This window comes from Brienomyrus brachyistius, chromosome 11 (assembly GCF_023856365.1).
Source record: "Brienomyrus brachyistius isolate T26 chromosome 11, BBRACH_0.4, whole genome shotgun sequence".
NCBI lineage: Eukaryota > Metazoa > Chordata > Actinopteri > Osteoglossiformes > Mormyridae > Brienomyrus > Brienomyrus brachyistius.
In genome coordinates, this window is record NC_064543.1 from 9,518,297 (window position 1) to 9,540,680 (window position 22,384).

Below are 22,384 nucleotides of genomic sequence, written 5' to 3' on the forward strand. Positions count from 1 at the left end.
GTGGCAACCAGATAAGAACAGGCCCCAGCCAGGCCCCCCCACATCCATGGTGTTTTTATAATACATGAGGAAAAAATCTCTCTCTCTCTCTCGTTCTCTCTCTCTCTCTCGTTCTCTCTCTCTCTCTCGTTCTCTCTCTCTCTCTCGTTCTCTCTCTCTCTCTCGTTCTCTCTCTCACAGCTCCGTACAAACCAAGCAGCTGAGAGGAAGCTCAAGTCAGTGCAGGTGGGCACATCCACCACAGACTGGATAACAGCATCTAACTGGACATGGTCACGAGCAGCACAGGAGCCCCACAGGGGAATGTATGTGTCCCCTTCCCCATCCACACCTCAGACTTCAGTCACAACACTCATGCCACCCGCCGAAATTCACTGGTGACGCAGCAATAGTCAGGCCTTCCTGTGGGGGGCAGGAGGATCCTAGCGATGGACTTCTGTGGAGTGGTGCAAACTGAACCATTAGCATCTCAGCTTCAGTGAGGTGAAGGAGTTGGAGGTAGACGTCACATTGCTGTAGATGGTGAAGATGGGGAGGTAGCTCGGTCCGCACTTAGACAACAGACTTCAGGGGAGGGAGGACCTGGAGGCTGTGTACAGGAGTGGTCAAAGTCAACGTCTACTTCCTGAGGAGACTGAGGTTCTTTGGTATGTGCAGGTCACGCCCACAAGGCTTGTCTGTTGCTGTCAGTGCAGTTGTTTGAGCGCAGGTGTGTTAAGGCAATGGCTTTGGCACAGGTGATGCCAAAAATCTCAAACTGATTGAGGAGGCCGGCTCAGTCCTAGAAGCCAGTCCGCACTCCCTGGAGACTGTGGGGGAACAGAGGACACTCAGGAAATGGCTGCCGAAGCTGGACAACAAGTCCCAGCCCCAGCAGCTTGTCTTGGCCAAGCAGAAATTGAAATGTCTCCTTACCGACATGTATTGTGCTACTGTAATTCCACACTTTTCTTTGGAATTAATAAAGCATCAATCAATCTATCTATCTATCTATCATAAATATTGTTTGCACTGAGGGGGAGTTCTCCTTCAGTATTTTATAGTAAAGGGATCGGGGGTGGGGGGCTGGTTCCAGGGATGGTGCTGGTGTGTAATGAGAGCATCAGGAACGCATTTGGTAAGTGCTCCACGGAAGCCCAGCTGACAAACCCTCACGCTGAGTCTCTGAGCGGGAAAACTGGGTAACACCAGGAATGAAAGATTAAACACCAGCCGACATTTTACACTGGAAGCAGAGCGTAGAGCGTAGAACGCGTACAAACGGCGTGAGCCTTAAAAGGAAGGCTGTGCCATGGGGGTGCTGCCTGTCTGCAAGGGCTACACCTCCATCCGTCATCTCCCAAATCAATAGATGAGTGTGGGGTTGGGGAGTGAGGCAGAGGTGGGTGCTGATGACTTCAGGAATGCTAGCTGTTTGTTCCAACATCCATCCTATTAATTTAATTTTAAGAGACGCTGGTCCAATTGATTTCCAGCCTTCAGAAAGCTCTTTGTTCCTGAAACACACATTTTAATCAGATTCATTTGCATTCAGTTGAGCTCATCCATCCACCGTGCGCACGCAATTCAGTTAAAACCACAGCAGATGACTCAAGATGTAAACCTGCACGAGGGCAGGAACGATAATCAGAATAAAACATCGCATCTGATTGTCATTTTCGCAATGCCACTGCCTGCATATCTGCAGATGTGCTGCAGAAAAACTGCCTGGCCTGACACAATTTTCCACGCATCTTAATGGGAGGTTAAATGGTCTCACAGCTTTCTCTTCCCCATGGTTTATGTATGGGCTGTCTGGTTGTAAATGCAACTCGCTGGGGTACACCCAAGGCCATTGGGATGGTCCAGCTAGGCCAACTCATCTCAGGCCGAGGACGCAAGCAGTGCTACCTGGGCGGGGTTTAATGCTGTTTATTTATTTCAATATTCCATTACAACCTTTCACGCCACCTGCCAGAACCAATTACTTCAAGTCCGCAAGTCCGGCCCAGTCTGTCTCATGCCCTGGGCTCTCATGCAGTGTTTCCCAATCCGGTCCTCCAGCACCCACAGCCAGTCCACGTTTTTGTTCTCTCCCAGCTCCCTGCCAGAGAGCAAAAATGTGGACCACCTAGCAGGAAGCAGAGAGGGAGCAAAAACGTCGACTGTGGCTCCCAGAGGACTGGGCTGGGAATCACTGCTCTTATATATCCGTCGGAATGGCCCCCAAAAACGATACGGTCTTTGTGAAGTCAGTCCGACATCTGAACGTAAGAGAGACTTAGAAGACATTGCAGCGCAGACCCTCAGGAGGTCTGGGAGGACACTGCTCTCTGCTGGCAAGATCCCCACCATCAAAAAGCAAAATCTGTAAGCATGACATGTGGCACAGACGTCCCACGTACAGAAGGATCAGGAAGAGCTGAGAGTTGCTGAGATTAAAGCAGATGAGAGTTTTGCAACATTTCTTGGGTATTAGGAGGGATTTCACCAATGGTGAAACAATGGTAAAAATAGCAAGAAAAGATGTTGCAGAGCAGCGAGCCTTTTTCTGTTCATATCATCAACCCTCAAACACTTCAGAGACTCAGCCTCCAGTTAATTAGACTTAGTTTATTTCAAGCACAAAAGGCACCGTTTCTTCAGCTAACAACACACCACTGGTTATCAGAGCACTAGGGTGAACAAATGCCAACAACAAAATACATATTAAATGAGCAGATTAACGAGAAAATTTACCGCGCAATTACACGACACCCCGTGTCGCACGGAAGGCTCTAATTAATTCCAGCGACGGTGCTGCATGTCACCCGCGATTGTGCAGGGCTGTGCGAGCTGCTGGTTAGGACTGTCACCCCCCTCAACCACACAACCCCCACGCAACATGCTGACAGAGCGCGGCGATCGCAAGTTCAGTGTGTGCCTTCCTAGGCGCTAGCGTCGGTTCGGCTAGCGCACGCTAACAGCGGCGGTCTCCGTTGCTCCGTGTGCTGGGGGCACCATCCGGCTAACACCGCCCGTCCGTCCAATTATTCACTGCGTGAGCATAAATGTAATAAGGGGATAATATGGCATTTCTTATAATCCTCTGCCAATTTGGAGCAAATTAGAGCTCCGCAGTGTAGCTGCAAGTGTTTGTTTAGACAGGAAGACGCGTACCGGTCTGAATGGGCCACCTCGCCGCCTTCAGGGAAATTCAAATCCGTTCCAAACCAGGCTTAACGCTCAATCGTACACGTCGCCAACAAGAAAATACCCACAGATTAGCCACTGCGCACCGTATTTGGGAGCCAATGGGACAGCAACCAGAGGCACATGGACATGAGCGTCCGGCAAATCGGATTCTTAGGAGATCACATGACAAAGAGGATTAAGTGTGACATTTTATTGTCAAGTGGTTAAGAGCAAGAGACTATAGGTGCGGTAATACGTGTGGCATTGCAACCAGGGTGGGTCACAGGCGCAAACAGACGTGCATTTACACGACTGATGTAGGGGGCCATTGGTTTGAGGGTCCCAGCAGTTCAGGGGCCAGTATTAATCAGCAGATGCCCCCCGGGATTCCAAGAAGGCCCAAGGGAGAGGAGAGCCAGGGAGCAGGTCACAGCCATCAGCAACAAAATGCTGAAACAACAAACACGGCCAGTGGGCAATTTTACAGCTCAGCAGGTTTGACACCTACATGAATGGCTTTCGGGGTCCGGTCCAGATTCTTTTGGTATCTCCATTGTACGTGAAAACTGAACTGTTAATGCGCAGGGCGGAGGGGTGGGCCGGTGCCAAGCATTTGGAAGCGTAGCGAGGAGGAGCGGACAGAAAGAGCAACAGGAAGTGACATCACACCCGCCTTGCGAAGCAGGACCAGCTTTGACGCTCCCAGCAATGGCTTTGGGGGGGTCCACAAGATGTCAGGTGATCACAGTGACCTCACCCCCCCCCCCCCCACAAGTTAAATCAGTATGTGAATATTAGTGTCTTCAAAAATGTTCCTCTGAATGCTGTTATGGCTGACTGACAAGCTTTTTGCGAGAAGAATCCGGATGAAGCGCGCGGTCTTCCAGTGAGCGGGGAGGCTCTGATCTGCGCTCTCCCGACGCCGCCGCCCCTGCACAGAGCCCCGTGGCAGCCCCGGTCTCCGCACACTCCCTCAGATTGATGGCCGCTGCCCCTCGGCACGTCACAGCGACTCCAAGACGGTAACCTTTTCCTCTCTGTCTCACGCTGCTCTGCTGACGGGAAGCTCCCATACCCAACCCTGAGTGACGGGCCCATGATAATTACTGTCTCGGGAAGCCAAAGTGCTCTAGCCGTTTGCACCCTGGAAAATTCTGATCCATAAACACACAGACAGCCCACAGCCCGGGACTCCAACGTTTCATACGACACAAGACGCGTGACGCGGCGGCCGGATAAGTGATCAATCGATCGCATGGGAGTCTAATTATGCGGATAAACTGTGTAGCTATTATAGCATTAACAACAGTAATATCCTTGGCCATTAGTATCCATTTTATTCATTATTTTAGACAGGAAACATGAAGGACAAATATGCAAAGTGCAAATCACTAACCGTGTGACCGTGTTGAAAAGCTGGGTGAAAGATTGAAATTAAACCTCTTAATGATTAGCGTAGCACTTACAAGGACATAAATAGCATTTGTCAGGGCTGATGCAGAGCCCTCTGCGGAGGAAGATGAAGCAGGCGAGCGAAGACCTGGGGGGGGGCGGCGATGTACTTCTTTCAGCCTTCTATGTCTGTTATTCCCCCTCCCTCCCAGCCAGTCCTAGTCCAGGACTGATTTATCCCCTATAGCCAATTAACCTCCAGCGAACCCCTATCAAGGTTTGAATTGAAAATGATTAGTCATTGCCATTAACCACAAAAATAAATTCTGGCGGTCTTGCTTTGCGCTGAAGGCTCCTCTGTGTATAGCTTCCGCGATTGACATGCCTTTGATGCCAAGTGTCCTCTGAAGGGTGAAACCCCCCCACCATCTGCCCACCCCCCCCCCCCCCCCCCCCACGATCTACCTGTCCTTATAGGCTGCTCAGAAACTATGCGTCCTTGAGACCACGACCGATGTACAGAATAGACCACCAGAGCCCATCTCGGCATTTCGCGGACTCCGCTGTCCGAATCTTAAACAACAGCCCATTGTGTGGTGCGCCAAGACAAGAACGGTATGGCCAGCACAGTGCAGTCTGCTCACTGCCCTATCAGCGCCCCCTGCTGGCCACCTGCTTCACGCTCACCTCGCTTACTTATGAGTAAATGACCCCAAACGTCACTGCTAAATTACAGTACATCAGGCCCAATACGCCACTGCTAAGACCCGGCCTGGGGTTCGGTCGTACAGGATGGTGCCCCGTGTTGGTGTTTGTGTGTCGGACGACTGCTGTGGGCCAAGCAGGGGTGACGGTGGAAAAAGGTGCAGAAAAGGAAGAGAACAGCGTATTTTATGGGATTTACTGTTCGCCGGTGTTGGTGTCGGCAAGGACCGGTGCCAAAGCAACAAAGAAACCCAGCTGCCCCAGACCGGTGCAGATACACAGATATATACGGATGGGCGATTAAAGCCCCATTGTAATCTAGCCAACAACTGAGAGTCAAAAGCCAGAGAGTGAAATACACAAATAGGGGATCAAAAATGAAGGGGGTAAGAAGAGCAGTGGTAACCCATCAGAGTGGTGTTTCCCCGTCATCGGTGGTCTGTCTGGCAGGGAGCTTTGACAGGCCATTCACCGTCTGTGGGCCCGAGGATCGATCACACAATCCGACGTCAAATCCTGGAGAGCCAGTGAATAAAGTAGGCATATGATCAGAGACGAAATGAGCAAAGGCTCACGCTTCCAAAAAGCAGAGACAGAAGAGGGAGCAGCTTCGTGGATGGAATTGTTTTGTGAAATACAGAATGATTCCAAACAGGACAGGACACCCCCCACACACGTGTGGACCTTGCGTAGTTCACCTTGCACGCTAAGTTCCCCTCTTGATGGAGTATCTGCATTTCCTGACCTCTTCTCATGCATTATATTTATATTAAAACCTTGTATCATTGTAGCCCAGGGCATCTATCGCTGCTTAGAATTACCCATTCGGTTCAGAAAAACTAATGAGTTATGGTCAGTGTCAACTAATTGGGTCAGAGCTTCTGCAGAGATAAACTTCAAAATGCTGTAGGGCCAATACCAAGGCTAATGCTGTACGCTAGGTAGTGTTTGATGAAGTTTTTGGAGAAATGACAGATGGGATAGTCAATGTCCTCAGCGCCCCCCTCGGGGGGTACCGCCCCAACACCAGAACCACTTGCATCCACCCCCAACTTGAAAGGCTTTTCTAAAAATCTGGCGTAACAAGTACAATTGAATTGTTGAGTAATAATTTACCAGCTACAAAAAGCACAGCGGCTGAAACAAACAGCACATCCTAGTGGGGGGCAGCGAGGGGTAACAACATCCGAAAAAGGCTGACAGGCACAGCGGCAGGAGCCCGTCATGCCCAAGGAACGTCTGAGGTCTTTGTGGGACTTGGGGGCTGGAAACGACTTAATTGTGAGATGATGAGGCCGTTAGGTCCTGCAAAGCCCACATGGAGAGAGTAGCTAGGCACAGACAGCAAAGCACGACAAGAACGTCTCACAGATGCTTGGCCAAAGCAAGCCTTCATCATCCCTTCAGTGGAAGCGAGTGTTATTTTTTCGAGCCAGACTAAGACATTCCCAGAGCACAGACGCTCCCAGAGCGTCATCTTAGTCCTTAGCAAATTCCAAGCAAAATGTCCAAAGCATATTTTTAAAGGTTTGATTGTAGCAGCCCTTGTGATTCTGGGCGAAAGACACTGGAAACCGACTTTTTGATTTTCAACTTCTGAACAACTTTAACAAGCAATCTGGACACGAAATTGGACCCTTGGTTCGTCTGAATGTACTACGGTAATGCAAATGTCGCGCGGATCGTTATGAGGACCTGGACGACAGCTTTGCAGTGTGCCGAGGTGTTACTTTTGGAAAACAAAATGACCAAATTACAGTGCATTAGGTCCAATATAGCATGTACATGGCCTAGATCAAAAGCCTGGACACCCCCAAATTAAATAAAAAGCCTCTCTGTCCCCTTTGGTACCTACCCAGTTGTGGGAAGTGAACCCTTACGCAAGGCTGTGCATTATGGCTGCCAATCAACCCGAATCACGGCAGCTTTCTAAGCACACGTGCACCTCTGTTTCCTTGTATGTTACTGTGACAGAGGAGGGAAAAAATAACCTGAGATCGTCAGCTGAAATTCTGTCAGTTGCCGTCAAGTTTTCAGATGGGACAATGAAACGTGTGACTAGCCGAATAAGAAAAGCTTAGACATCAGCAATTGGAGAAATGCTCCTGAACCGCATAATTAGCTGTATTACCACTAACTAGTGCTAGTTTACGTTTCCCAGTGACTCACGTGCGCCTGGTGCCACGTGTCCTCCCTCCCGCCGGTCTCAGGACGGTCTCCTCGGTTGTGACTCTCGGCAGCGATCCAGAGAGTTTAGCATCATGAAGCTCTGGCGACCGGACGGCAGTCACACTGTCATCACCGCGGTGATCTCCTACCTCTTCGGCACGCAGGATGCAGGCTCACTGAGCTCCCCGGCGTCCAGGCGGCGGGGCCCTGCGGATGACGCCAGGCAAGCACCTCCTCGCTCAAGAATGCTGAGCCTGCTGCATTATTCATGAGCCGACCCAGCTGACCGTACCGCTGCGGAGCATCTCCCAATCCCAGGTGTGCTTCGCGGCCCGCTTTAATTTACGGCACCGACTGCGGGCCATCGATCGCGGGCCACAGCCATGATGCTGAATAAGCACAGGGGGCTTGATGTCGGGCTGCACCTGAACACTCCACAGAAAAACAGGCCCCATCCATCATTCAGCAGGCCGATGGCATCGCGGCCGCGGTCAGTCATATTCGGCCTGCCCCTGAGGACCCGACCCTCTGCCCCGGAGCATTTAAGCAGGCGATAAGACTGTTGACATTCATTATTTGTAATATACACCCAGTGTAAAGTTATCTTCAAACTAAACCAAGTTTCCCTGAAGGTTAAACAAAACAGCTTAAAAAAAATGGAGACGGGATGCTGTCTCAGGGAAGCGCGCTCCCTGAGGGGGGGGGGGGGGGACGACACCTTAACGAGCGAGCACCTGTTAAGGGGGGTAGGAAGCTTGTTGGTCCGTTTGCTTCATCTGAGGTTCATTACTCAAAGGCAGCACTTCAGGAGCAATCGGAGATAACCGGGATCAAGACAACAATGGGAACATCACTTTAAAGCAGCGTTTCCCAGAAAACACTTCCCCACTTTCTTACTGGGAGCTGGGAGGGAAACACGGCTTTACGGAGAGGACCAGCGATGGAGCCACTCTCCTCATTGCCAATTATGGGCGGCTGTAGCCTTTGGGAAGACCAGCAGATAGATCATGTTCCTTTTAGAAGTGATGCATGTTTAGTGGGCTGAGATTAATCACATCACTTCCAGCTCTTGGAACACAGCTTGCTGATAGTAAATAATAATGCTGATTTCCGAATCTCATGAAGTAGAATTTGAAACCGAAAATGCATGGATCATCTGTCCCAGCTTTTAATAATAATATATAAATGAAAGGCTTGAATTATAAAACAGGGAAAATGTATTGCCAGCAATAACCAGCCAATAAGAAACATCACATTGTGATCTTGGCTTGACAACATTTTGCTTAAGAGAGCAGCAGTTAATGAGTCACACTGAAACTCCCACATTTATACACTTTTTGATTTTTGGAATTAAATTCTGTAATTAATGGTACTGAATTGAAATTTAAGTAAGCATCATTTGATTAAGTTAATTTCTTTTGTTGTCAGTATAAATTTTAGCCATTAAACCTATATGAGAGTGTGTTGAATTTATCAGTCCCAGTCTCATAAAGTGTGAACCGTAAGCATTTCTTCTGGTCATGAATAGGATTTATTTTGTGTGAAACCGCCTTACAATAATCCACTGTATCACTTGAGTGAAAATTTGATGCAATTTCCATAGCATTGATCCCTTTTCAAGCCTCTCGCACACACAGTTTATTCAGGAAATTAGGTACTATGCCGTTTCCATCAGTGCCGGGCCACTTCGGCGGTAACATCAGACCAAGAGTTGAATATTATGCACGGCAGCGTTTCCAGAAAACGCGGGAAGCAGATTTCAGAGATGGCGAGTTTGCGCACGGAGAATAGTCATCCCTCGTGTTATAAATTACAGATGTGTCAACAACATCTGAGCTCCAAATGTTTTCACACAGAGACGCAGAACTGCTACAAAATTTATAAAGTTAATATATGGAACATTGTTGGCTGGCTTTGCACAATGAACAAAACCACAAGCGTGTGGCAGATGAGCCTCGGCTTTCCCGCTGCGCCCAGCCTCTGCTCTCTGCATACTGTTTACAGTGAGATGCAGGCTTTGCACATGCAGTACGTCGTCCGCTGATGCCGGACTGTTGATTTAGGCTTTCAAAGCGCAGTTCACAGTCAGGGAGACCATGCTTATGGTTCGGTCCGTTAATGGAAGGCAAACAAAGTGGAAAATCCGTGTTGTCTGGCAGCCCTCTGGTGCTATGGAGTAATAATGTCTTATTTCGAGTCCCCCCCCCCCCACATTCCTCTCCCCACCATGAAATTTTATGACAGGCTGCACTTTAATCTTCTGCTGACCTGATGGTCACAGAGTAGGATGATTTCTGTCTGTGGTTTTCCCAGACGTTCGCAGCAGCATGACTGCAGCCAGACTCGCAGTCTTACATTATCAGTAAACGTGGGAATTAATCTGGCGGCCGGCGGGACTCAGGTTATCCTGGTCGCGCTGTAAACGTGCATCGCACCCACCTTCTCGCACGATTCCAACGTTCATACTGGTTACCCTGCACTCATCTGACTTTCGTAGCCACCACTAAATTATATAGGGGCCAATTTGTGAACAGCCAGGCGTGAAACGCAGACGCCCACAGATCCTGTGGACCAGGAGACACGTATGAAAAATGTTTCACAAGCACTAAGGGGCCGCCCAGTGCAGTCTGAACATTTGTGCACACGAAGCAACAGACGCGGAGCACACCTGTAGATTCTACATTTAAAGCAATCGAATATCTTAAACTAGACCATATAATGAACATGCTAATTACTCTGGACGCACTCAGGGGTTGTGTAACGCTCCGCGAAAACAATCCCAAGCTGGGAGCGGGAGACCACGCGCCTACTGGGTAAAATTATGAAATGCTTTATTTTACCGCTGGCATGCATCCTGCTGGTAGACGTTAAGAAAACAGATTGCAAGGTGCTGCTTGTTGAAGTCCGGAGAGCACCGTGGGTAAAGGTATGGTACGCCAGTCAAATGAAATTCATAAGCAATGTAATTAAAAAAAAAAATCCAAATCTTAAGGAAAGCATATCATTCCAATATTTTGGACAGTTTTCCAGAGTATGAAAGACGGCAAAAAATAAAACAATAGCAAAGTAGCGCATTTTAGACAAAATCCATAGTTGCTACACGCCACAATCAGAAAGCCTTACTACTATCATTCTGTTTTATTGCAATGACTTTTGTATGAGGTCAAATACTGATGTTTACACTTGGCAGCCAACAGCATCCATCAATATGCTACCATAAACATCAGATTACAAACTTTTTCAAACAACAGAGGAATAAATCCAGGAGGGCGGGATTACAAATGAAAACAATAAAAACTGTATAATAGCCAATAACAATCTGATAATGTTACCTGAGAGACCTGTGAAAGAGAACCAAAAGGGACAACTTACTACTGCTTTGCATTTTTTTCTTTCATGCTCGACATTTAAAGCATTTTAATTCAGAATAAAGGTTTTGCTTCTTCACCGTTTCCCAGCCAAGCCCCTGTCTGCCGCCCCCCTGACACCCCTGCCCCTACGGTGCGGGGACACTCCAGCTGGCCAGGACACCTCTTGCGTTATGATATTGTTTCCCGGACAAACCGCCGCAGATGTACGCTGGGGCACATCAGCAGTATTTGTACAAAGTCACATAATTCTGGGGAGGGAGTCGCCTGTTATTGAGACAAATGGGAAAATAATTGATGAGTCCACTGAGGACCAGAGAGCTGCAGTAGGGGATTTCGACTTGTCAGGTCGCCCCCCCCCCCCTGCCCCGCCCCCCTGCGATGGGGTACCACACAAGCTCCCTCGGGATTGCAGCTTAGAGAGTCCACAAGCCTTAGACCTATATATTGGTAAAATCTGCCTTACCTCATCGCTCCTGTTCCCTGTGAAGCTCCTATAGTCAGATACAGGTCCGTCCAAGTGCTCCCTCAGCACAGCCTTGGCAGGTGACTTCAATGGGCAACTGTGTTCAAATGTTCAATAATTCACTGCAGTATGTGCACTCAGCAGCATACAATATACTTTAATTAAACCCAGCTGATTGCGCCACACCTGTGCCGGACCAGCCAGGAAGACATTGTGCTGGTGTGCCGTCCAAACGCCAGCTTACACTGCAAAGGAGAGGCCTAACTGGCAACGGGCTTTGGCAGTGCCAAGCTAGTCTGGCTTTCGGTCCAGCCGCTCCCGTGAAGTCCTTGGCATTAACAGAGGGGTCTCTCCCATCACTGCAGACACATCATAAAAGGCTGATGCATTTGCTATTTTTAGCCAATTTATCATTAGTTAGAAATAAGTAAGTAAAGCTCAATAAGGAGAGTACAGTGAAGACCCGCGTTTCAAAGCCACTGTGACAGCTGCCTCTGGTAAGGAGGCCAAGATGATGTGAAAATGCTGAAATCGCAAACCCCAGGCCCCTTGCGCCGACCTACTATGATTTTGGCCGGGTGACTACAGTGCTGCGTGTGGGTTTGAGTGCAGACTGCTCTCCTGCGGCACGTGTACTGGGGGAGAGGACAGATGAAGGCGCGTGCGAGTCCTGAGCTGGCATGGACGTTGACGAGACGACATACGATGAGATTAAATTTACATTCCGGAATGGGAGAAAATGGGGGGGGGGTAGGACTCCGACTCAGTATTCACTGCTGAGACAAAAACAAGTGGGAAAAAGCAGAAACTGAGCTCATAGGTTCACACTCATTCCCTGCCGTCGCTGGACTGTTTTCCAATAGCAGATTTGGGGTCCTAATCCCAAAGATAATGTAAACGCAAGACCTCTGTCACTTATTGATTTATAGTTTAGAAGGAACATCTGTGGACGTCCGTTTCAAAGCGCCGATTTCCTAGAGGGAGAAGAAGCTTCAGAAGAGACATCAGAAACCAAACGTGATGTGGAGGAAGATGGCTGAGAGGAGATATGCGAGAGCGGGAATAAAGGCAGAGCCGTGTAACAGCCGCAGTCTGGGGAGAAAGACGCACGTTTGATTGAAATTCCCAGTGTGTGCTCCAGACTTGGAAAATGTAAACAAGAACATCGCTCGGAAAAATAAAACTCGACGAGACACTCGGCGGGAAAAAAAATTCTGTTATGCTCTGCTTTGATATTTTCCATTAACTTTTGCTAATATGGTTGCGATGGCTCCAGGCTACCTTCCTCAATGTTTAATGTTCAGTGTAGTTTGGCTAAAATAACATCCATCAGAAAGCTCATTGGAAAGAAGCTTAATTTGCAGAATAAAGGTCAGAACAGCCATTTTGTTTGTGGAGTAAAAAAACAAACAAAAAAACAAAACAGATTTAGCAGCAGGAATGAATAATCTTTTATTAGTCTATGTCCTTTGCACATCCAATCACACCTCGCACATCAAACCCGTCCTAATCAAACTAACAAAACAAATCCCAGGTTCTTAAGTAGCATAATATATTTTTTATTTGCCACTTTCTTACTTAATGGTTATTTTAGGGTCTTTATTTCTTCCATCATTACGTCTGACTGATGAATTTCAGCCACGGAACAGGCAGGAAATAAAACTCCCCTCTGGTGAAGAGCGTGCTGGGGGGGGGGGGGGGGGGGGGGGGGTTCTCCTGGCCCATTCAAGGCAAAAGAAAGTGAATCCATCGCTCTTTTGAGGGGGACTCACTGGCAATAATTCGACAGCCTGCAGATAGACATGAAGGCCAACAAGGCCCTAATAGTGCGGTAATTTATGCCTCCGCAAACAGACACAGAAAACAGCGGCCCTTCCTCTCTCGGGGGTGTGCGTCCCTGCGTCCCCAGCTGGCCAGCAGAAACTCTTCTATAAGGAGTGTCGCTCCTTAGTCGTCAGCTGAATGGGTTGCTCCTTCCCTTCAGATTAATACACTTTTTGTCCTGGGGACTGAGTATAAAATACATGTTTTGTCTGCCTTTTTCCAGTTTCTTATCCTACACAGTGCCTATCTGCATCACGAAGTCCCCCAACCCTGCCTTTTGTTGTTTAGTAAATAAAACGCACACCCCTCCGGGCTCCCGGCCTTAATGGACTTTGGTTTGCAACGTTTCCTGGCATGATTGTCGGGGTTATATGCTGTAGCCCACTTTAGAAAAACAAGCACAAGTCTTCTATTTGACTCATACTGAACAAGTGTCCTTCCCCGAGGCAGCCCTGTGGTCCTGTCCCTCCCTTTAGGAGTTCCTTCGTCATTTCGGGAACAGGCAGGCTTCTGGTATGGTGCCGAGGGTGTCAGGTCCCAAGAGAACAATCTAGAGGGAAGAAATTCAAAAAAGCACCCATGTCCCCAATTCCCACTCAATAACATCTGGGGAAGGATTGCGATGTCCGGTAGGGAGCAGGACAGATTATCACAGGAGAAAATGTGAAGTGCTTTACAAAACAAGTAATAAAAACACAATTCAGCAGCAATCTTCAAACGTTTTATAGATAAGAATAAATGTTTGAGATATGTTATGTTAAACTCAACTCACTACATACCACGGCCAGAAAAAGAGATATTCGCTTTGATGTCCGGTTCTGATACGGGCTATAACTAATGATCAATGTCTGAAAGACCTCGCCCGTAAAACTCAGCACTCGGCAGAACGCAGTGCCGCAGGATTTGTCCACGCGGACAGATACGCACCAGAATCCCAATACGGTTTGTCCTTGGAAGTGTAAAAAAAAAAAAAAAAAAATGACTGTACTCTGAAGCCTGGATTCCTTCATTAATCAACAATAATTAAATCTATTGATCCGGACAAATATTGGGATTTCCAACTGAAAGGGTTCAGTAGACTGTGAACTGCAGACACTACAGGCAGAGGAAATATCCCACCAATGAAGGGGAAGTGCTGCGTTTGCCCTTGGAGGGTGGACCGCTGCAGCAGGAGCTCAGATTAAGCTATGACATCGCCGCTAATCTCTGTAAGCGACATGGAAACAGATAGACCTTTGGGGTTTTTTTATTTTTTATTTTTTTGAGTCTACAGCAGCAAAATGGAGTTCCTTCCACAGCACATAAAAATGTATACTTTTAAAATTAGCAATAAACTGCTGATGCTATAAAGCTGTGATGGAGTAAGTGCAGAGCAATCTACCTTCATCTTTCGAATTGATTCATTTCAAAAGGCTGCCAACATTACCTGTCATAAACTGGGGGGCCCAGCCCCGGGGATTTTATGACCTTATTTGGTTGCTTAGAAGACACTTTGAGGTGTCTTAAATAGCCTCCTTTTTTCCCGATGGTGGTTCGTGCAGACTGGCACTTTCCTGCAGCATTTTGGAAGCACTTGGTGTTCCGCCATGAGTCAGGAAGGTGGGACTTGTGATGCCATTTCCTTCAGAGGGAAGAACCAATGAACAAGCCACAGCTGAAGATAATGGGCGACTCAAACGGAAGGAGCTGCAGTGGATGTGCTGAGTGACGGGAGCTGAAAAAGCCTCATTCCCCTCATCCACAGCTTCAAAACTACTGATCTTGCAGCAAGTCGTCCTTTAAAAATCAGGAGTCATTTATATATGCTGCCTTTCCCACAAACACCAAGCGAGTCAACACAGAAAAAAAACATATATATATGTATATATATATATATATATATATATGTGTGTGTGTGTGTGTGTGTGTGTGTGTGTGTGTGTGATGCTTTATTTTCCATTTGCATAAGCAAATTGGAATGCTTCTTTTCACATATCCCATCATTCTCTCCTCTGAGACACACACACACACACACACACACACACACACACATGCAGATGAGAGCAAAGCGTGGGGACAGAGTGCAAGATCAGTCCATTTATAAAGCACCTCTGGAGAAGTTCAGGAGGTTGAGTGCCTCACTCAAGGGCCCAACTGAGGATGGGACTCGAACCAGCAACCTTCTGATCACAAGCACAGCGGCCTAACCTGATGAGGTACACATCACCTCATTATCAAACTGACCAGGCAAAGCAGACAAAGTGACATTTTACACCACTTTCGAGGGGTGTTGTGTGCTCCACTGTATGTTTTACTTAAAGCAGACGTGACGCATTGTGGCTCTCTCATTTTTCCGAAATCCCTTGGTCATGTGAACTAACATCAACCTGGAGGGCGCTGCCGACACCCCTTGATCCCCCATGACCACCTCCTGCCGTTGCCAGAGAGGACATCATTCCTAATTGCCTCACAGCTGATACTTTCTACACTGCGCTGCCAGACCCATCATCATTCGACAGCGAGTAGGAGAATCGGCTTCGCTGACACACGGCTTCGACAGCGGCGGAGATACTCCATAATCTAACATACGCAATTAGTGACAACAAAAGGCCATACAGCATGCAATAAATTTTAAAATCGTTCTAAGAAACTGACACGTAGTTTTTCATATCGTACGTAGAGGGCGCGCTGCATTGTGATCCATGACGCCTCAAACAGTCCGTCCTTCATCATTAAAAGGTTAAAATGCACCGGAATTTATCATGGACAAACATGCACCAGCACTGATACACAGGCACAGCTGACGGCACGGCACAATAAAACATAGAGGTAAAAAGTAAAAACTTCTTTCATACTTTAAGTCAGCCATTCTTGTTCTTTTTATTCGTATCACGAAGTAGTAAAAATATATTTAGTTTCGACCAATACATATTTGAAAAGTAGACCGTCCAAGGTTTTTGAGGGTGTTTTTTTTTATGTTTATGTGACAAAAACTCGAAGAATAGCTTAAACGGTTTTGCCAATTTTCTGCCGACTCCAGAGGGTTAACTGAACCTATCGCACAGAAGCGTTTCATATTTGTGGACGCATACAAAAACCGGTCGTTCCAACCTTCCTGTTACATCCCCCTTCTCGACACGTTCAGATCGCAATTTATAAAGCCAACAGGAAAATAAAGGGCACGGGCTTTACATATTCAAAAATCCCCGAATCCGATCGGCACAGAACCTATTTAGGGACTGGCCCCCGGGAACACGCAATCGTTTCATTTAAGAAAATAAACCCAGAGCTGACTAATGAACATCTTCAAAAAGAGAAAGCTGTTTAATTAGGCTAAAAGCTTCGGTCCCGTTATGAGAAACAAAGGCAGCATTACTGTATTGGCAAAGATCAGTTATGACAAATGCTGCCATGACAGATTGCTAGGGTGCAGTCAGGGCTTCCCGACTAGGACCCAGTAAACAGCCCTAAACCGCCCGAGCACTTTGAAAGACGAAAAAGCGCCGCAGTCATTCAATTCCCTCACCAAAGGAGCGACATGTGGTTAAAGAAAAGTGCGATTTCCAGACGCTACACTGGCATTGAACAGACGTGCCAAAAAAAATCACAGGGTCTAGGCTTAATGCCTCACGCCCGTCCACAACACTGCGCTTCTGGCCTTCCGAGTGAGACGATGCCCCGTCCACACTGCCGACGCGACGCCACCCGTCACCACAGCCAGAAACTCGAATGCATTGCGCTGTGCAACACCAAGCATTCTTGAAATATACACTAAGATTAATTAATATTCCAATAAAAATTCATTGGAATTTTAAACTCCTAAAATCGATACACAAACACAACGTCATTTAGAAGCGCTGCTAACTCAGTAGTGCCCTCTTCTGGCCATTGCACACATTTAGCCAAGGAAGACCGTATAAAAACACCAGGTCTAACAATTAATGTACAAAACTTTAAACATTAAAATAAATTTATTTCGGAGAACCGATTTGCTTTGAATGATACAATATAAACAAACTGAATGATATTCAAACAGGATGGTATATTCCAAAATGCCATTTGGATTTAGTTTCTTAAACAATAAGATGTCTATCTTCCAGCATCATGTAAGTGTCAAAAACTGTACACATATGCGACAGATTTTCGGGAGGCAAGGGGAAAACAAGTGTATGAAGAACCATGTGAAGACAACACAGAAATCTGATTATCAATGCTAAGTAACCGATCTGAATTTGCACTTGATATCCAGCTGAACATTTGTTTAAAACACAGAACACAATCAGACTAATCGCTGCCAAGACACTGGGGGACATAAAAGGTTCCTCACAGAGTTTTCACAATGCCTGAGACTGCAGGAAGAATTCTGAGTGTGATTTTTGCCTTGCAGACAGCATGTGGCTTAGATTAGCATGTGCAGAAATGTTTTTTTTTTTATTATTTAATATAGTGTCTCTTTCAAATAAACTATTTTTGTATTGTGGGTGGCTCATCAAGCTTGAAGACTCTACATCTATCAAGATGTTGCTCAATATTGATATCAATGGTGCAATATCAAGAAGCAGGTAGATGATGACAGAAAGCCAGGCAACGTTGCCTCCTAATTTGGAGGAAATGGACCATTTTCACTGTGAAATACAGTGTTCAAGCAAGCCCCTAATAACTCCATCCCCAGGCCATATCTCAGCACTCAGAATCAACTTCTGCGGCAGCCAGTGTATCACGCGAAGACCAAGCCTACCCACGAAAATCACGTGAAACGTGATTTAATATGCAAATTGATTCACTTGTTTGGTAATTTAATTATAGGAGCCCGAAACATGAAGTCTCTCGGTGGTAGAGAAAGCTGAGTCCACAAAGAGCACATTTCGCATAACTGTGCGTTTGCTGGAAGAAAACAATCAAGACAATGTAGCCAGTTCCTCAGGGGCTTTGCCCACTTCAGGGGTGAAAAAAAGCCTTCAATCCTGAGGCATGATGTCGTTCCCTCTACAGAAAAGAGAACATTTTCAGCTTTGTGCTTGACAATCAACACGGTCCCCAATGTGCCACATCCACAAACTCTGCGAAGAAGCATCTGGGAAGACGCGACCAAAGTGGTTAATGGGATAAACAAGAAAGCCTGAGAGACAGCTTCCCTCCGCTCATGATGGCGAGCCACTCGCAAACATCTGGACGGCAGCTGTCCCAGGTCTTTGTCACTGCCTCCCTGTCAAATCAATGGTGTGCAGTTCAGGTGAGTGCATTCTGAGTCTACGAATTATCAAAGGGTATTTCACGTTTCAAATAAACTTCGCTCGAATTTTAATTGTAAATGTGCAAAGCTGATGCAATTTCTGATTTTCGGTCACAGTTTGTAAGGAGTTAATACAGAAGACTTGAGAGCTCCTACTGTTTTTATTTTCACCTTATTTATTCTGCTGCCATGGCGGCACAGTGGGTAGTACTGCGACCTCACACCTCCAGGCTAGTGTGTGTGGCGTTTCCCCTGGAAAGGGTGGGATTCCTCTAAATACCCCCATTTCCCCACCCTCCAAAAAAAAAACAACGTGGATTGTCATCTCTAAATTGCCTGTTTGGATTAGTGTTTGTCTTGTGATGGACTGGCATCCCGTCCGGGGTGTCCCCTGACCTGTGTTCGGTGATGGACTGGCATCCCGTCCGGGGTGTCCCCTGACCTGTGTTCGGTGATGGACTGGCATCCCGTCCGGGGTGTCCCCTGACCTGTGTTCGGCGATGGACTGGCATCCCGTCCGGGGTGTCCCCTGTCCTGTGTTCGGCAATGGACTGGCATCCCGTCCGGGGTGTCCCCTGACCTGTGTTCGGCAATGGACTGGCATCCCGTCCGGGGTGTCCCCTGTCCTGTGTTCGGCAATGGACTGGCATCCCGTCCGGGGTGTCCCCTGTCCTGTGTTCGGCAATGGACTGGCATCCCGTCCGGGGTGTCCCCTGACCTGTGTTCGGCAATGGACTGGCATCCCGTCCGGGGTGTCCCCTGTCCTGTGTTTGGTAATGGACTGGAATCCCGTCCGGGGTGTCCCCTGCCCTGTGCCGGACTGGCATCCTGTCCAGTGGTGTCCCCTGCCCTGTGCCGGACTGGCATCCTGTCCAGTGTGTCCCCTGCCCTGTGCCGGACTGGCATCCTGTCCAATGGTGTCCCCTGCCCTGTGCCGGACTGGCATCCTGTCCAGTGGTGTCCCCTGCCCTGTGCCGGACTGGCATCCTGTCCAGTTGTGTCCCCTGCCCTGTGCCGGACTGGCATCCTGTCCAGTGGTGTCCCCTGCCCTGTGCCGGACTGGCATCCTGCCCAAGGTGTCCCCTACCCTGTGCTGGACTGGCATCCTGCCCAAGGTGTCCCCTGCCCTGTGCCGGACTGGCATCCTGCCCAGAGTCTGCCCTGCCACCACCCCAGATCTTCACAGCACACACCCCAGATTCACTGTGGCCCTGCATTGGCTTCCGTTCTGGGGTCATACAAACTCCTGCAACTTTGTTCTTCGTACCAAAACAGATTCAGCACAAAAATATACCCAGTTGCTGATGAAAAGAGGGGGACACCAGGGTCTCATGCCAGACTTTTTGTTTTACATGTTTTGAAAACCGCTTCACAGGTAAGTCCGAAGTCCTGGCCTGTAACTACAGAAGATATCCTACAATGTTTAATGATATTCTGACTTTTAAGAAACGTATGACTGACCGTTAACTATATCCTTACTAGGGTAATAGCAGCTAAACTACACTTTGTATCAGAAATAAAATAGTATAATATTCTTAATAAAGTTATAGGGCAGGATAAGATTTCTTCGTTGGCGTCCTTATTGCTTCTTTTTCAGCACACTGCCATCTGTGTGTTTTTATTTCCATCAGTTGCTAAAGCGTGCTCATTTGCTCCACTTCTCCTACACTTGTAAACAGCTTGAGAAATATATTTTCCTGTCATCTGTTTTCTTCCCATTTTAATTAGATAACTAAAATAACAGTTAAATAAAAGCTGCGCGTCACCTCATACCGTTACCCACCCCCCCCACCCATAAGGTTTTTGGGTCATTCAGCATTAGTAAGTACTATAACCCAGAACCCCTCGTACTCACGGTCCAAGCTAACAAAAAAAAATACCTAAACCAGTATCTTCTTAGATACTATTCACTTTGACCCCTGAATTGATAGATGAAAAGACTTTTAGTCAAGTTAGATTTGAGGTGATCTAATGTGTCCGTATCCATTCGGGAATGTAGACAATAAACCTCATGTATGTATTTGTCGAGTTTTTCTTATATCGTTTAATATGTATCATAGAACACGTGCGTTTTATTTATATGGATACAATACCATAAGGATTTATTTCCCCCCCACTCGAATACGTTTAAATATTTATTTTGATCATAAGAGGTCCACATTTTAACTCGAGCACAAGTTCTTACTATATATATTTTGTTGTACTGATCACCACGGAGGAGCGCCGCGTTGGGTACGGCTCGTCCTCAGTAAAGTCTTGTCGCGGCTTCCATTAACTGAGTGATTTTGAGATTACAAAGAATACCAGAATCCAGTGCGCCTAATTGTATTAATATGTTCATTGCTGTCTTGGAGGGGACATCAGTCTTGTTAGGGCTAGACAATAATGAGACGACCTTGTCGGTGGTTGCTGAAGGACTTCTTATGATGAAGAAACTCAATATTATGGAGATGGCATAACTAATTTGCAATTTATCGGATCTCCGTTATTGTAATTTTGTCCGAAGGCAAAAAACTGCATGATAAACGACCGTCTATAGCAACCGGGAATCAGAGATACAAAACAGAAATTACTTTGGGACTGCCATTAATATTTTGAATATGGGAGAGCTTTAATAACCTTTTCACACTGACAATAAGCTACGCCATAGGCAATGAAATATCCGCTTTTACGGTACCGTAATAATGATTTTTGTTATCAGCATTACCGGACAACCAGAACGCATTACACAGTCAGTCAGTTTAGCGCGCGCCGCGCTGAGACGGCACGGTCGGAACGGGATCGGGACCGCGACCTGGACCTTGACCGCCTCCTGACGTTACGCTAGACTGGGACCATGCAGCCGGACAACGACAGAATACAGGTGCGATTGCTGTGGTGCCGTGGTACCACCGAGCTTTACTGCAATTACAGGAGTACTTCGATAATAATGAGGAAAAAACGAGACTCCTCGAAAGACATAACCAGGTGCTTGAAAACATTCGTTACGTTTCCTGCTAAATAAATTGTTAAAATAATAAATGACTGCTGATACTTCTGATACGTTTTAAGTTGATCTCTTCAAAAGCGCCTGCAAGTGCGGTAACTATACGACGCAAACTTAAGATTAGCGTATGAAATGACAAAATACAACCTTTATTAACAGAAAAATATATGCCATGACAAAAACAGCAAAACTTAACATACCTTTTTCACAGAAGTCGTTTACTGTGCGGTCCGGCTGTATAACCACCTAGAAACAGTAGTCGAGCCTCCTTCACTAACCTAGTGAATCGTGTTTTTTAGGCTCTTGCATTAAGTTTAATGTGTATTTTAAAAAACAAAAGGTTATTTTAAGTAAAATGATTTAACGACCATTTGCTGTTAGTCAAACATACTGTTTGTGAAGGCAGTGCCCAAGCACACGTCCGAACACCCCGCTCCGCGAGCCCCCTCTGCTCCCGGCTAGGAGCGCGGCCCGTTTTAAACGACGATGACGTCACATGCGTCGATGCCGGGCAGCTACAGAACCGAACCATCTGACCCGATCTGTCCACAACAAGCTTTGTGAAGAGCAGCGGTGAAATACAGCAACTACATGTCGACACGCACCCAATAACTGTCCAAAACTACCACCACATAATGATAACAATAATAGCAATAACAAACATAATGATGATTGCGACGCCCTATATTTTTGGTTAGGTTCTAAAACAGTTGATCGACGTCCAACAGATGCATGTGTAATACTGAAAATACGTAAATGCATTAATAAGGTATGAGCGCAGTTGTGTAAAATTCTCGAAAATGTACTAAGAAAAACATTTTGCTTTTACTTTTGCAGCACAACAGAGGAAGCATTATACTTATAAAACAGTATGTTGCCAGTCAGCTACTCAAGACAACTGTGGCTGTTTTTTATGTCATTATTTAAAAAATGAATGCTGGTTCAGTGTGGTAAACTGCACGAAAATAAAGCCTGAGTCAATACTGGAGTCTTCCCAAGTGTATGAGATTTTTTAATACCAGTATTTAATGACAAGAACCGCTACATCGCTCGCTAACTCCAAATGAATGAGAAGCGCGACTGGATTTCCTGTGACGTAGCCTGCCAGT

General features: G+C 46.9%; 1 protein-coding gene across 7 annotated transcripts in view; it reads right to left on the reverse strand.

Moving 5' to 3' along the window:
* Window positions 1-21,724, reverse strand: part of megf11 (multiple EGF-like-domains 11) — an 89,505-nt gene extending 67,781 nt beyond the window's left edge. For all 7 annotated transcript variants that reach the window (XM_049030936.1, XM_049030935.1, XM_049030940.1 and 4 more), the window contains exon 1: window positions 21,476-21,724. The gene's annotated coding sequence lies outside the window, so the exon portion shown is untranslated. The remainder of the gene's footprint in view (window positions 1-21,475) is intronic.
* Between the last annotated feature and the right edge of the window lie 660 nt (window positions 21,725-22,384).